Below are 12,504 nucleotides of genomic sequence, written 5' to 3'. Positions count from 1 at the left end.
CAGATGAATTTCATTTGTCTTCAAACAAGAAAAAAAAATGGGTGATGAATGGATTGAAGAAGCTGTTATGTTGACAGAAACAGTAGAATCTCAAGATAAAATGTGGAAGGATAACTGGCTTTACTACATTTAGAATGATCTAATGCAAATGTACTTCTGGTACTCAAATGACATTTTGGGTTGGTTGTTTTGTTTTTTTTTGAAGAAAACATAGTTTATAGAAAGCAGGCTCAGGTAGAGCCAGGAAGACTTAATTCACCTGTTCTTTGTTAGACATACTCAGCAAAACATTAGAAGTTCTCAATAACTCAGAGAATAGTGACCTGCATTCTCAAGAGTGAAGTATCATTGCCCAACAAATATTTTCACCTATTCTCAGACCCAGTTTTGAAGACCTGTCACTACTTTACCACAAAAAAACGTATAATCACAATTCTACAGGCCTCCCATGATGGAGACGGTGACAATCATTTATCTTACTCCTTTTGCTCTTTACAGAAACCTATGCAGAGATGTGGGAGGCAAGTCCATCCTGCCATCAGTACTTGTAGTGATGCTGATGAAAAACCTGCCGCTTCGACAACCTCTACCTATTTTGTCCATCGAGTTTCTCAGACTTGAGAAATCCCTGTATAGAGATGAAACATGGTCTCAATACACTGGTCACCTAGGTAGCACATATGGGGAAAAGAACAGACTAATTCAACAGCCCACAGCCACGTGCTTGTTTTTAAACAACCAAACTTGGCAAACAGAAATTTTATCACACTTATTGCTGGAAAAAACCTGAGAAGTTTCAAGTACACAAAGCTTTTTCTGGGCCTTCAGAATAAAGGTCCCCCAAAATAAACACAGCATCAGCTGACATTATTACCAGGCTGCTTTACCATATGTGGCTCTCTGAATGTTTTTGTTTACAAGGAAGATGGTTGTCGTTCTCACAGGATGCAGATCCTTGGAAATTCTCAGTCCATGTACTGGTGTATGAAGCCTCCTGAACCTTACTTTCATCCATACCTTAAAGCTCCTGTCATTTATCTATTGATTGTGTTTGGCATTGACCCCCAAGTTTAACGTAACCTATTTTATCCACATCGCAAGAGACTAGGAGTGCTCAGGGAAATAACAGTTACATCCCAGCAGATATGTGGAAATTTCCAGCAGTCACTTTTGAAATATTTAACTCAGTATCTTGCAATTACCAGACCATATGCAGGTTTCCTGCCTGCACAGCCAGTCACTGAACTCCTCTTTGTCCCTGCTGCTTTCCTAGAGGAGCATACAAGCACATGCAATGCTAAATTCACCACATTTTGTAAAGCATCTCATGAAGTTATTCTGAGAGAAGATACTACAGAAGTGAAAGTGATCTCTTGGCAATGTCACTTCTGGTGGGCAGAGCAATTGTTCACTGAGAAATCTGAGGGGAAGAACAGAGGTATCAGAAAGGAGGTAGAAAGATGCCAACACAACCGCTTCCAAATTGCAATTCTAAGTAAGACAGAGCAGGTCATTTCTTTAAACCATTCTTTTCACAGAGAAGTCTCTGTAACTGCTTTGTAAGAACCTTAAGGTTATTACATTGCTATGTGGGAACCTGTGCAGCCTTCAGCTCAGACCACATGGGCCTAATGGATGTTTCTGCCCTGAAGGGGAGAGTCCATCGTTTCATTAGGAACTCGGAAAAAAGGCCGTATTCAATGGCAGTCCCCCAACATCACTTGTAGTTAATCAATTGCCATATGTGCCAATCAGCCTAGGTAGAGCTACAGGCAACTCTTTCTATTTATGGCTAAGAGACTGGGAATAGTCTATGCAGCTGGGAAGCCAGTGAGACCCAAAGATTTTCCACAAGCTGGCAGTCAAGGATGCAATTTATTGAGGGAGAAACCCCAGAGCAAGAAATTAAAAAAAAATAAAATAAGGCAGTGATATGTTTTACATTACAGAATTTCTCTTGGCATGGGTATCAGCTTCTGAATATTTCAGCAACATTGCATCTCATCTCTCATCTGCATATCCATTGAGAAGTGTTCAGCAGAAATTGCCCTTTGTTCTGCAGCACAGAATTAAACTGACTTGCAACTCACTTCCATAAGTTGGGCCCTGAAAACTGAATATACTTTGTAATGATTTTTAGAATGATCTAACCTTAACTCAAAGTAAACTGTAGGATTATCATATGAAACTTTTTCAAATGTCCAGATTAATCACACATGACAATCAATATTTTATTCTACCCAATAGGGACAATCTGTTTTATGCATTTTTGAGGGTAAGGGGGTTATTTAGGAACTGAATTCTATGATTTGTGACACTGTTTTGAATTACACATCATCTTATCCTCAGAAACCATGGAAAATAAGATGTAGTGCTGTCTCCTCCATACTTTTGCCTTCCTCTCATGCATGTATGTACATCTATGTGTATATTTATGTTTACATATGCATACCTATATAAAGGAATATATTCTTGACTATTTATTCATCTAGGAAATAGGAAGTATAAAACATATTTGTTATTGTCTTCATGTTGTGATACAGAATAATTTAGAGTGAAGTGCTAATACCCAGAATGAGGCACTTCCAAATGTCCACATCAGCACACTGCCAATTGCAAAAATATAAGCTAAATGCTGCTTGTACTTAAAATTGCTCTTGTTTTAGATATATGGACAGTTCCATAGACACCAATTTCTCCATACACTGAGGACTGAAACTTTAACTTTTAGGTTATACTCTCTAATGAACTTATTATAAAGCAAATTATAAAATAATGTTTCCCTAGAGTTTTAAAGACCATTTTAATTCCCCAGTATCCCAGATTCTTCTTCCACAACTCTAGCCTGTGTTAAGAGACAGGAGACTACCTTGCCTGACCAAGTCATGGCTTGAACACTTCTGAAAAGAGGCTGGGCAATGAGGATATTCACGTATTATATATCATGGAATTCTATAATTCTATAGATATAATTCTATACATTCCATGCTCTAAAGAATAATCTTCATGTGGTTTGACTGGCTGATTTCTATTATTTTCTTTATTTAAATATATGCTATGAGTTAACAAGGTAAAGAAACCTCTACCCAAATTTAAATTGTTTGTCCTGTACAATAAAAAAGACTACTTCAGTCTTTTTACAGTTTACAAATCACTGATAATTTTGAATCATCAAGTGCTAAGGTCTATATAATCTGCATAAATAGTGGTATATTGAAAGATTCAGACCAACACATCACATAAGAATGTACTGCTCTTGAGCCATGTGAATAGTCCCCTCATGGAAACAAACTATTCTGAAAATGCTAAAGGTTCATTGTGACAAAGACTTGTGAATCACAATAGAGAGGGTGGAACTTTTGCTGGATAATTAACACCTGGCAAAGAACATCTCTGCTACATTTAAGGCCGTTTTGCTCTCATTCAGGTGATACACTTCTGGTATAGGAAGTGTGGTCTACTGCAACAAGGTCCTTAAAGAACAAATGAAGAAATATTTAAATATTTGATATAGGTAATATGATGAGTATTGGCAAGGAAATAAAATTGTTATTCCTAGACGAGGGTCTAAAACCCTGAATAATCTTACAAACACTGTTTTCTCCTGCTTTTTTTCCCATAACCTCATTTTTTACCCTTCTTCTTTTCTCAGTTGTTGAAAGAAAAATACAAAAGAAATGTTCATATAGATAACCAGTAGGATGCCAGAAAGGGCCTTTTTCAGTCAGAAATGGTGTGGTGCCCTCTGGATAATCAATTGTCCCTGCAACACTTGAGGATTTTTCATGCACTGAGATGCAAACTGAGCAATTTCTTCATTTTCTCCCCTATATAGTTTGTTAATGCTGGAAAGGCAATTGGACAGTGGGGCCTCCTCCTTCTTGGCACTATTTCAAAAGCAACTTGAAATGCCCTGACAGCAGCTCTCCTCACAAAGTAATGTTAAGGTTGTGACACGGACCAACAAAAGGCTGACACACTGTCGTTAGCTTACCCTGTTGTGCTTAGGTAATGGTGAAGCCTCAGATCTGTGTGTGATGTTAGCATTATATGTTCTTCAATAACAAGGAGCCATAGGATGAATTGAATGCAGAATACAATCTTTAACTTTGAATTTCTAAGTTTAGGCCAGCTTCTTTCTTTAATATTAAAGACTGCATTACTTATACAAAGCCATTGATTATAAACATATTATTTTCTCAGAGATGGTTAGTATTTAAGTGTAATGTTTTCAAAATTAGTATTAGTGGCAATAAAGTCACTGAAGTGTTCTTTCACGCAGTTATTCTGATGTATTAAAAATCCTGGCCATAAGCTGGCATCCACAGTCAAATTTCACACCTGTCCAGCAGTGTTCAAAACTAGGATTTTGTTCTAAATACATTTCTGGTTTTAACTAACCGAAAACCCACTATGAATTTTTTCCCTTATAAATTTCATGGGACAGTTAATCCAGATCTGGAATTCTGGGGCTGAGTTTCACCACAGCCATGGTAAAATAATAAAAATAATTAGAGGAATACAGCACAAGCAATACCCTCATATTTTTATAAAATTGGCTAATATCAATCGCTGTGTAAACCACTCCTGCAGTTTCCAGTGTCTGTAAAAAGAGAACTCACATATTTCTTTGTAAAGCCAAAGAAAAATTGGCTTCTCAAAGATAACAAATTCAGTATTTTTACACTCTCCAGTTACTTTAAATCAAAGTATTAACTGTGCTTCTCTTCTTACATTCACTGTGTTAGTGTGTTAAGGTTTTATTTTCCCAAAAATTCTTTAACTCTGTTATTTTTAATGTAATTATATAAACATTCTCAAGAAATGCAATTTTGCAAGCTTTTAGCTGAACTGGTTGCTTTGAGACTAGGTTGACTTAAAGACTTTAATTTTTGGGATCCGATAATGATAGCTAAACAGCACACCAGCATGTTGTTTTTCAAAAAGGGGAAGGATGCCATTCATTTCACTGCCAGATCTTAGGTGATTTAATAGTCATTTGAGGTCCTGTGTCTGTGAAGAAAAAGCTCAGATCTTTCAGAATCATTTCCTTGGAACCTTTCTTTCTTCACCTGTTAACATTGCCTTATGTGAATGAGGTATAAGCTTTAATTCCTGGAGTAGGTACTCATTGTTCAGAAAATTTGTCGGCAGAACAAGTAAAATTTGCTTTGTGAACTCCCTATGGGAACCAAATGACAAGCTCTGTCTTCTCCACAAGAGGAAATAGCTGGCTTGGTATTATCCAGTTCCTGAGACAACATTTTTCACCCCTTCTTTTCATCTCTTTACCCCTTTCTTCAGAAGTCTTGCCCAATCTATAGCAAGCATTTTTCATCTTTGACTCTTGATCCTAAAGCAATTGAGAATAAATGCTGTTAAAAAGAATACCACAGAGTATCTTGTAGGATTCAGTCCATTAAGATAGGGTCATCCTTGGGGATATGAGGGAAATTTCATATTGTCAGTGGCAGATATTAGGTTGGAATTTAACAAATATTGACATCTGCATCTGTGCAAGTTCTGTTTGGCTTCCTTTATAGTCAGTGGAGAGAAACTCGCACTTTGGGGTGCAATTAATGTCATTCTTGTGTAGAGGTCTCAGGTAAGTGAAGTGAATTCTTCCCTTCCAACACCCTCTGTGATGAGTTCAGATTAATTCAGATCCCACCTGACTTAGGTAGATAGATAATTTCTAACAAGTTATATTGTCTGCCCTAAAATCACAAGCATTAAGTAGGAACTTCTGAAGTTACCAGAGAAGCAAACTTTGAAAGAATTATTATTTTTCATTTAAATAACCTTGAAGTTCCATAAATTGCATGCTTTAACAGTACCAGTATGCAATAATAGTTCCTTATATAACTTGGCCCCCTCAGATAACTGAGACAATATCTGACATGGATGTGGTCAGAAGCACAGGGGTTATTAACGTATATGAAGCATAACACAGAGGTTTTGGGAAAAGGCCTTGTTGGGAAAAAGAAAAAAAAATTGGTCTCTATCATATTCATTGTTTCTTATAATCATCTCTGCTAAAGTGCAGAATCTTGCTTGTTTGTTTTAGAAATAACCCCTGGTTCGTGCATAAGAAAATATATTAAGTATTCTAAAAATTACTCCTTTTCTTTTCTGTATAGCAGAGAGTCAGGGGTCAAATTCTCAGCTGCTGTAATCCCCATTGGAGTTATTCTCATTCATTATTGAAGTGGGCTAGATCCTGGGCTTACATAAACTGGAGTAGCCATATTGAAGTCAGTGGAAATGTGCTGATTTTTAGTAGATGAAAACCTGGTCCTTGAAATGCAGTAATTTTGACTAAGCTGAGTGCTCCAGGCCAAATTATTTTCAGTATTTAGCAATGTCTGGCATTTTCTTTACGAGTCTATCTTATCACCGTTCAGCATGCCTAGAAAGAAAAATCCCTGCAGTAGTGTTATAACAGTGAGTGGCAAAACAACAGCCTCAGTGTCTGCTTTCACTCTTTGCCCAAAACGATGTATATAGTAGTCTGTTTGAGGATGATGTTTTGCCTTACAAAACATCTCCTCTGTTGTTTTGTAACAGCAGCAGAGTCCCTGGTACAATTTTTATTAATCTTTTTTAACATTAACAAGCACTACAGTGTGCAGATCATCTCAGTGGAATAATGCACTGGTGCAGAGGAGCACTAAATCAAATGATAAATTGAGTGTAACATCGATTATGTTAGCTATGCATAGAAATATATACATTTGATGGTCATTATGACACATGAATGTTCAAGATGAAAAGTGAAAAATACATTTCAAGTTCTGTATATGTGAAAGACCGACAATGATCTGTAATTTGCGTCTAACATTAAATTCTATAAATCTGCTGGTGTTTTCAGCATTGAAAGCCTGATTCTAAATGGAAAGGTCATTATCATTATTAAGTTTTATAAGAAAATCAGTACGTGTACTAGTATCTATTTAATAACTGAGACATCATGAATGTCAGACTTAACACACTTTGCTGGGTGCTAATAACTCTTTAAGTGTACCCTTGACTCAAGTCGAAGGCAGTATTGGAATTTTTATATTATCTGAACTGCCTGGTAGCATTTAAAGGTACTTCCATAATAGCCAGGTAAAAATATAGTGACTTCACACAACTTTACCTAATTTTGCTCCAGTTTCAAAGGTTAACCTAAACTTCTTGCAACGCCCCCCCTCTTCCTGCTTGTCTGAGAACGATGTGCAGGCAGCTGAGTCACAACGGACCTGTCCTACTTAACCATTCCCTCATTTTTATTGGATCATATTGTGCTTCCTGAGAAAAGTATGTGTCAGTAATGACAACAAAATGAAGCCTTTTGTACCCAAAATAAGTGCCTGGCAAAATGATATTTGCATCAGTGTCAAAATTGCTTTTTCAAATGTCTTGGTGTAATGGTGCTACCTAAATATAAAATATGTATTCATTCAGCATTTTTAAAATTTTTATAATTCTTGCATTATATTATCTCTAATTCAAGTACAGTGGTAAGTTGATACAGCTTGTTTCTTTTCCTATTATATATTTAAATTAAAAATTGGAGATGCAGTTTCTATTAATGAGTTTTGTAGGGGTCTTTCAGTATTATATCCCTAGGCAAGTTTCTTACTAGATATGAAGCCCTCATAAGAGGTGCTTGTGCACTTGGTTAATTCATAAATGGTATTGAGTGCTGCATATTTACACAATTCTTGTTAAATCATGGAAGTCTGCTATTTCTCTGTACAATGTATTGCCAGTCGTGATGCCCATACTATGCACCTAATCACACAACTCTACAAATCCCATGTTTTCCAGGTATTCTCATCTACATCTATGGTAAAGGTCAAGGTCCCTTGGCACAATTTATATCAGCTCTGAAGCAAAATAGGCAAAGAACATTCAGTTTGCTGAAAAAATAAAATAAAAAGAAAAGCAAATGAGTAGCCAAAAACACAAGAAAGTTTTGTATCACTGAAGAGAGCTTTTAGCAGTTAGTACTAATTCAGTATTGATCTACATAAGAGATGACAGTACAAATGTATTAATATCTGTAGATGTTTACTCAAACTTTAGTATGATTTGAGGTAAGGTTAATTACAAAAGCCTGTGAAGGTTGTAATACTATGTCCTGACTGATAAAATTTAAGTCTATTGTAAGAAATATCAGTGAATAAAAATTCAGAATTTTCTTTCCACTACTTTGTGCAGATTAGGAGCAATGATTTTATAACAAAACGAAAAGCACTGACCACTTGGCAACAAGCATATTGGTTGAGAATTCACCAATATTTGAGAGTGCAGTTAACAAACTGGTTTGTCAGGATATAGAAGAAAGAGAACAGAAATAAGCAAAACTACTGCTATGATACCCTTCCTTGAAAGCCACACTGTTGTTGTCTATGTATTGCAATATAAAGCTGGACCTTATTTATTTCTGTGCAAACAGGATGAAAATTGTAAACAAATTGCACACCATTCATTTGAAAGACACAACTTGTTCCATATTGTTACGGTTGATACTATAAAAGGAACTTTGTTGCCCTACAGGGATAAAAACACATGGATAATCTTTTCCTTAATGGCAGTAGGCCTTCAATTTACTTTTCATCCAGGAGCCAGAAGAAATTATCTGTCTCTCTAACCTTGTGGACAAAGACTTTTACTGCAGAGCCAGTTACCTGAGGTTCTCACTTCTAATCTGCATTTTTTTTCATAAATGATTTTTAAGGCACAAAAAGAAAGTCAAGTTGCTTGGTTGATTCCTAGTTTCTAAAGCTTCTTCTTTTTTTTTTTTGTTGCCATTCCCTGATTTTTATGTTATTATGGTACAAGGAATTCAAGGAAATATGTCAGCACCCCAGCAGTATTCAAATGAAGAAGCTTTACATGGCCAAGATTTCGATCATTATGTACCAATGGGTCAGACCATCCTGCCACCCTGGAAGTATATTTCCAAGTTATGTCATTTGTCTCTCCTTTTGTTAAAATGTTTAATTTTGAACTTGGTTTTAATACGGGCTCAATGTTTTCTCCTGGTCTAAATAAACACAGCAGAAATTTCACATAATGTAGGTTTCTTGCTACTCCACCTTTCAGTCACTTGTCAAACAATGGAATGCTCAATGTGGTCAGCTTCATTGTAAGCTGTGCTAAAAAAAGTCCTAGCACTGACAGCACTAAGCTTAAAAAGAAAAAAAAAATGCATTAGATGCTTTACTTTGAAGATGTAAAACATAAGCAAGACCAGTTAAAAAGTAAAACAAAAAAAATTAAAAAAAGAAGCCAAAATTGATAAATGAAGTAGATCCAACTCCTTGTGTCAGAATACATGAAAGCCAACTAAATTGTAGGACTGTACTCAGTTAAAGTCTTAAGGATGGGCCTAACTGAGCTTGTGAACAACAGTATTAACTCAGGTGACTGCTCAATTTCTTGGAGAGTCATGTGTGAATAAGGTACTTCACCAAATCAAGGACATTGTGCAAGAAGAATACAGTGTCAGTGTATAACAACCGTGTTCCCCAGGAAGGAACTTTTGTCTGTGAAAAAGAAGTGTTGTTACCAAGGCTGCATACGATCGGGCTGCACAGTGTTCTTTGTTTCAACCCACTAGGGTGCTGTCTTTTCCCATATTATTATTATTGCATGCTCTGCAGTAATTTAACATCCCAGAAAGCTAATAGTTCTCCTTAAATTGTAGCCTGCATACCATTACTGATAGTTACAGTAGAGTGCAAGTCTATTTGCACACTACACATCCTATAGTGGGTTTTTTTGCAAATCAAAGAACATCAATGGAAAAACACTTTATGCCAAATGTCTCAAAAGTACTGGATCAAGTTCAGCCTTTGAGGTATGCAGTAGAAAATCTCTTCACAATTGATGGGTGATGCTTCTGCTTATATCAGTAATGAGGTGCCAGATATAGTCTATTGCATAAATAGCACCACATATGCTTCAAAAATAGGCACAGCACAGTCCTTATTGCATCCACTTTATGCCACAACCTCAATAGCATAAAGAAACTTAAAGCACCTCCGTGTAGGAGTAGTAATACACAATGTGTATCTGGCACTACACGGACAGCTTTAGACCCCCATCAGAAAATATAGTTTAATAGGGAAAATAGGTAAAAATGCTGTTTTCCTGCTTTACTGCTACTCCTTGGCACTGCTGTAGTACAGTTTAATTCTACAGGCATGTGTGGAAAGCTGTAATGGTCTAAAGTTAGCTTATAGTTTGTTGTACACACAGTACTCTGTGATTCCAGAGTGCTCCAGTTATACATGTCCAAGCAGTTCAGCAGGGACACTTGCTTTGGTTCTTCTGCTAATACCATCTGACACAGTGCCCTGGGGGGCCTGCTGGGCGGCTGGGTATTCCTGAACTCTTAAATGGTCAAGCTTCAGTTTTACATGTCACCATACGGATGGAAGATTAAGAAAAACATAACAAGGTTTGCACTCAGAAAAATAAAAAGGAGATGACATCCTGCTTAACTGCTTTCACAGAGATCCAACAGAGAAATGAACACAAACTAGAAACTTCTAGGACAAAAGCAAAACTATGGTCTTTACACTGACAGAATCAGGCCATGATCCTGCCCCAAATCTTCATCAAAACAGAAATATGTGGTATCGTAACTCTGAATGATTATTCACATTACAGTATAGGACTGACATGAACACTAAGCAATTGAGACTGATGGTCAGGGGAAGGGTTCAGTGGCTGCTCAGATCAGTTGTCCAGGTACTGTAATCTGGGACTGGGACACAAGGAGCTGTACTTCAAATAATATCAGCTATGTTTCTCTACAGCTTTAAAATTTACTATGTGATCTAGATGTAACTGACAGTAAAAAAAACCCTGCCTTTATGTCTTCACTTTCAGTGGTCCTCCAGCCTCTATTCCAAGTTAAATTGTCAGTTGTATACTGAATGTCTTAACAGTCCTGAAATGTCCCTGAAAAAAAGTCACATGTTAACTCTTCTGGTTATTTGTGCTGCCATAGCTAAACTGTTCTATTACCTCTGCTTAGGGTACATCCAGGTTTTTAATTTAGTGTCCTGTGGAGAGTTTTCCTGGTTCTGGTTTGCTTTGTACTTATACCTGGAGATTTGCAGTATGCACTAGAAACGCTGCTGGTAGACTCTGAACAGTTTCCCTCTTGGTGAAACCACAGCTGAAGCCCTGCAAGGCCCTCCAGCATTGTTTTTCCTGCGCATGCACAGTGTGCCTGGGCCAGGCACATGCCCTGAATTTCTGTGAAAGTGTTATGCAAGCATAAGGTCCTAGAGCCAGAACACAACTTCCTAAATCAAAGCCTAGAGCTTTCCTCTCTGCACTACACTGTATGACAACATAAACAAGTCCATAAAGATGTTTCAAGTTCCTCAGCACTTCAGTTTGCAGTGTAGACAGTGTGATTGCATCTGGGAATGGACTGACAATTACCATCATTGCTATTCTATCACCTCTGCCTGCAATTATCTAGTGCTTCCTTTTGGGAAGGGCAAGGGGGGAATGACATTGCAGCTGCCCTTCCCTATTTTGCCAGCCTATAAAAACTTGCTGATAACCAGAAGTGAGTCTACCTTTGCCCATTCTCACTGGCTAGCCCCTGATGGTTAAGACACAGGGGAATTTGTCTTAAACTTGGTCAATATTTTCTATGTGACCAAGCAAGACAATGTGACTATGCTAATATTAGCAAATTGTGTGAAGCAAAAGGAGCAGATCTCTAGACTAAAACAACTGATTCTTAAGACCTAAATTCTTTATTATACACCTGTGTGTTGTTTTTTTTTTGCTTCAGATTAGCCCTAATTTGGTCACATGAATTGACTGCTCTTTTGTGGCTCGAGAACATTGGGTGTGCTCTTAGATGTATCTCAGGGTACCATGTAAACATATATATTTTTTGAAATACCTCACATGAATGGTGAGATAGCCAGAATTTTGTGTAAACCACTAGGTTAGGCAGTCTACAAATGCAAAAAACATTATCCCTTCAGCCATGACTCTTGAGCACCATGGGGAACGTCTGGATCAGCACAAAACGGTGACTAGCACTTTGACTAGTTAGAAGATTATGAATCAGAGACTTTGGTAATGCAAACGACAGCAGATAAATGGAAAAATAATCTCAAAATATTTCTTCTCTAGACACAATCTCCAGTTATCTCAGACCGTTTGTTTTGACAACACTAAAACCTGGGAAAAAATAAAACAGAGGGAGTGAATGCTAAATCAAATATTTAAAGCAGGATCTTGCATCTTCCCATGTGTATTTTCTTCTCCAAACATTCCCTGATTTAGCCAACTTTCGGAAACTCTCAGTTACCAGTACTGGATTATGGAAAATTTAATCCAATCTGACTGATAATCCATTCCAAAAATGCACATTTTTTTCCAACAAATAATGGAGATGGGAATATCCATATGCCTGAATGTCCCAGAATATAACCAATCAGTCTATTAAAGCATAAGATTAATTAGATAAAG

The sequence above is a fragment of the Pezoporus occidentalis genome, unplaced genomic scaffold (assembly GCF_034315485.1).
Source record: "Pezoporus occidentalis ecotype Australia unplaced genomic scaffold, CSIRO_AGI_Poc_V1 ctg14, whole genome shotgun sequence".
Lineage (NCBI taxonomy): Eukaryota > Metazoa > Chordata > Aves > Psittaciformes > Psittacidae > Pezoporus > Pezoporus occidentalis.
Note: the sequence above shows the minus strand (reverse complement) of the source record.